At 32.7% G+C, this 4,715-nt stretch overlaps 1 long non-coding RNA gene across 5 annotated transcripts; it reads left to right on the top strand.

Moving 5' to 3' along the window:
• Positions 1 to 245: 245 nt before the first annotated feature.
• LOC113102248 (uncharacterized) lies at positions 246 to 4,253 on the top strand. 5 transcript variants are annotated; one of them, XR_003290755.1, is made up of 6 exons: positions 246 to 431; positions 979 to 1,078; positions 2,263 to 2,319; positions 2,405 to 2,517; positions 3,541 to 3,642; positions 4,125 to 4,253. It is a non-coding gene; the product is annotated as an uncharacterized LOC113102248 (long non-coding RNA). The 5 variants fall into 5 exon arrangements; XR_003290751.1 differs by having other exon boundaries at positions 2,263 to 2,517; XR_003290753.1 differs by having other exon boundaries at positions 2,263 to 2,517; positions 3,491 to 3,642.
• The last annotated feature ends 462 nt before the right edge of the window (positions 4,254 to 4,715 follow it).

The raw sequence follows: 4,715 nt of genomic DNA, 5'->3' as shown, positions 1-4,715 counted from the left end.
GACGTGAGCATTAAAAAATAATAATAGATAATAATAAAATATAGAAAACAAAAAGGCAGATTATAAGCTTAATATCATAAGTTGTTGTGTTAACTTATGTTACCAATATTTCAGATGTGTGTAGTGATGGGAGGGGCTCGAGTTTGAGAGAGACTGATTTAAAGAAATAATATTATGCATTACATAGTGTACCTTTACAGTGGTGTATGTGGAAGAATTAAATTTAATTTTTCCATTTGCTTTAGTGTTTGGGCGGAGGTGGGTCAGCTCCACTGTGTCTCCGTTCAACACCTGGATAAGAGCCTCGTCTCTCCACAGGGAAACCTCCACTGGCAATGAGTTGCAGTTCAACTTCAAGTCCAGGACAGGCACTTTGCCAAACTGCACCTGTGCCATCCTCACCTCCTGCAACTACAAATCACATAGCAGAGGTAACATTACTGGCATTATGTTACAGTACAGTACATTACTCGAACATGTCCCCACCAAAAAAGCATGAAGGTTGCCCACATATCTTTCATTCTATATTCTGCAGAATTATAATATCCCATAAAGGATAGTTCAACCCAAAATGAATATTGTCATCAAGTTATTGAGTTTCTTTGCTCTTCTAAATCCAAAGGAATGTGTTTGTAAGAATGTTTGATTGAGATTACTTAGAATACACTTTTTGTTCATACTAAGCAAATCAGTGTGGGACCTAAAACTGCTTGATTACAAACATACTTACATATAACAACTTTTGTGTTCAGCAGAGCAAAGAATTATATAAATTATGATAATTTTGGGTGAACTATTCCTTTGACGTGTGTTTGACTTTAAGCAGCTTAAGACTGGTGCATAGTGCTCTATGACAGAGCAATTTGTAAACATTCAACATAGATTTTTTTTTTAAGGTTTGTTAAATTTGCATTTGATCGTGAGAATGAAGAATGAGATGCCTCTGTTTAATGTACTTACTTCCTCTATCTCTCCCAGGAGACTGACATACCCCCCTTCAGAGGGGTCCACTTTGTCCACTGAGACCAGAGGGGAATGTGGAACAAGGATCTCTCTGGCCCTTCTCTCCTGATCTTCGGTGAGACTCAGTGGGGAGGTTTTAAATTTACTGGTTGATGACTTGACGAATATTGTCTGCTTGCCATATTTATCTGATATATTGTGGTTTTTTACCACATAGCTGGCCCCTTCTTCAAACTCTGGGGTCTCTCCTATGGTGTACAAAATGAAAAATAAATCACTTAAAAGTAATTCAAACTCAGTAAAAAAAATCAGTATGTGGATAAAACGTTTAGAGGGTTCATGAACTGCATGTTTAAATGATATTCTGATTTAAATACTCAAATTAAAGGGATGTGTCTCCTTAAACACTTCAGTGTAAATGCCCACTGCTATGATTACAATTTTTTTTAAATACAAAGTCTGTATTACATGAGGAACTCTTTTGAAAACTTCCTTTACATTAGGATCCTTTGAAAGGTAATATTATTTTTTAATCCACTAATCCTGTTTTCTCTCATCTGTGAGTTCACTTAAACACCAAGTGAAGGGCCAGAGAGGCATTGAATAAATTTATGCATTTTCTGTCATCTCTGTTACATCATAATCAGTCAGATTGGAATCTTGTTCTCAATAAAAGTTTTTCATGACCCCTTTAAATAATCAGTGTATCCTTAAGTCATAGTTTAATATAATTTTAAGTGATTTTGATGTATATAACAAATCTGTTATATTATTAAATGAACAGTATTGTGCAGAACTTTGAGACGTATTTTAAAACGGTGCATGATTTATATTTCCAAACATTAATTATAGTGATTTAATTATGCACTGGTATTTTGCACAATACTGTACTAAATGTTGTTTTATTGTTTTCATCAAATATGTAAGTATATTCAAAAGTACTTTATTATTCAAAAATACTTTTTTAGCTGCACATTATTGTAGCGTTACAATCATTTTAAATTGTAAAGAAATAGTCCAAAAAGTTTTCAAGGTAATCAAAATTGCTTGAGTTGTACTATTGAATTTTTGTGTGTTAATGATGTACAGACATTCACTGATCATTTAGAGCTGTTAATTATGACCAACGTTTTACTTTAATATAGTATAGTTTTTGATAAATGTCTCTTGAGGCCACAACATTTAGCTTTTATCCTAAGATCTTAGTGACAAGCAGCAATTATAATGGACTGTGAAAACTGCACTCTTTTGAGTTTTTCAGAGATTTATTTTTTTGCTGTTGATCTGTTGATTTTACAGTTGTTTACTTGGTGGGTCACAGTTGTTCCTGCTATACTCACCATTCTTCGATGAAATGTAAGTGTTGTTCCCATCTGTTACAACACTAAATGCTGTAAATCTGTGTTGCTCTCCTTCTATTTTGTCTCCACACTTTACATAGGCTCCCGCCTTTCTTGTGACACGTGTGGCAACACATTTACATTTGAGTGGCTCTGGACGGCTGTATGGACTGCATGTTGCCATTGTGATGCTAGGAACAAATACACAGAAAGGGTAATTATGAAACTTGTTAATCTGATTCAAACAGAACACAATGCAGTTAATATATTTACTGTACATACAAAGTTACAATTGGGCTATCTTTTTTTTTTTACTTCATACTTCATACTTCACAAGAATTTATTAATTAATTCATGTAATGGATTTTGATGTATTGAACTTTCTTGTCAGGGAGTAAAAAAGGGCTGTCTCTGACAGCATACTTTTTTCTTTTTACTTCATAACCTGACAGGATTTCTCCTTTTTTTTTTTTTTTTATGTGCAGAGTGTTTTAGCGGCATCTAGCGGTGAGGCTTGTGTATTGTAACCAACGGCTTAGTCCCCTGCTCACTCTTCCGTTTAGAGAAGCTGCCGTATTTTTCGGACTATATGGTGTATACAGATTTCGTGAAGTAAAGATTTTACTTAGAAAATAAACTTTCCTGTCAGGGACTGAAAAAATCTTTAAAATATATTTCTTGTGAAGTCAAGATTTAGATCAGAAAATGTGTTTTCCTGTCAGAGATCCCCCACCTCCTTTCTTTTTTTTACTTTATATTCTGACAGGATTATTCTATTTTTTTAACTTCATACTGCACAGGAATTTATTTATTCATTCACTAAATGTATTGAATTAGTTATTTATTGAAAGTTATTGATAATATTTATTGTGAAGTAAAGATTTAAGATTTAATTTTCCTTCATATTCAATTCTTCAAATCCTGTCAGAATGGGTTTTATTAATGTCATGACTTCATTATCTTTTAAAAATCACTAATGTTATTTGAAATCAGTTAAAAAAATACCTCAGAAAATAATTTTTCCAGTCAGAAACACTTCTCTGACCAAATCCTGTCAGAATAGGGTCTATTATATTACAGTCTCTGCCTATCATGTCACTGTCATATAGGCCCTTATCACTTTACATTTTTTTTGGAATAATTTATTTTTTAGTTGTAAAGTTACAACTTTTAATCACTGTTTGTAGAAAACTAAAACTGACTCACCTCAGAAAAGATGTGGTTGTTGCTGCTGCAGGGTAGTTGGTGAGTCAAGTGAGAGGGGGTCAGTGGGCCAGTGGTCTTAAACTGGGCAGTGGTCCAATCACATGACGTCACCGTGTCACATGGTTACAAGAAGGTAAACTTCCTCTCTCTCTTCCTCCCTACCTGTGTGTGGTTGTGTTTGTGGGTGTGTGTGTGTATATATACAGGTTTGATTGTAATTGTTTGAGGGCCAAATGTTCTCACTTATAGAGGGAAATATCATGACAACCAACTAGTAAGAACACTGGTCCACACAAGTTAAAAGGGATTTTAAATGAGCCAAAGCATGTTTTTTTTTTAATTCAAATTTTGAGTTTTGCACACATTGGGTTTAGGGCAGAGGTCCTGGAGGGCCGGTGTCCTGCAGAGTTTAGCTCCAACTTGCCTCAATACACATGCTGGGAAGTTTTGTGGTATGCCTAGTAAGAGATTGATAATCTGGTTCAGGTGTGTTTATTTGTCTAAACTCTACAGGACACTGGTCCTCCAGGACTGAATTTGTCATACTGTTAACTTGATTGATGTGATTATCATGCAGCTAACAAATCTAATTTTTCATATGTTTGTTTTCTACAGTATATTTGATGCCTCCCGGAATAATTAAAAAAATAATAATTTTATGTATTTATTAAAATGATTTTTGTGTGTGTGTGATTTGTATTATAATGTATTAAAGAACTTTATTAAATTATTTATTTATTTGTATATTAAATGTATTTATTACTTAAGAAATTTATATATTTATTAGAATAATGCATGTATTTAAATGTATTTTAAATTAACTTTTTTAAATGAACTTGTTTTTAATGAATTTACTTTTTTTTATATATATATATATATATATATATATATATATATATATATATATAAATGTTTTTAAATGGACTTTGTTTTAAGTTAATTCATTTTTTTATAATAATGGCTGTATTGAAATTAACTTACTTTTCCCCAAATAAAACCAGTCCCTATTTGACTGATACATTCACTCTATATTTTTGTTGGTATTTTTAGTGATGTTTTGCTTTAATAAATGTTTATAAAATGAGGGGAAATTAATGGAAAAAGTAATGCTGATCAGTGGGGGTTCAACATTGAATTACCTGGGCGAGACACACCACAAATTGCTGTACAAACAGTTATATTTTATTATAACAACATAAGTGAAAG

The sequence above is a fragment of the Carassius auratus genome, unplaced genomic scaffold, assembly GCF_003368295.1.
Source record: "Carassius auratus strain Wakin unplaced genomic scaffold, ASM336829v1 scaf_tig00217711, whole genome shotgun sequence".
Taxonomy (NCBI): Eukaryota; Metazoa; Chordata; class Actinopteri; order Cypriniformes; family Cyprinidae; genus Carassius; species Carassius auratus.
This window is presented reverse-complemented; position numbering and strand designations above follow the sequence as displayed.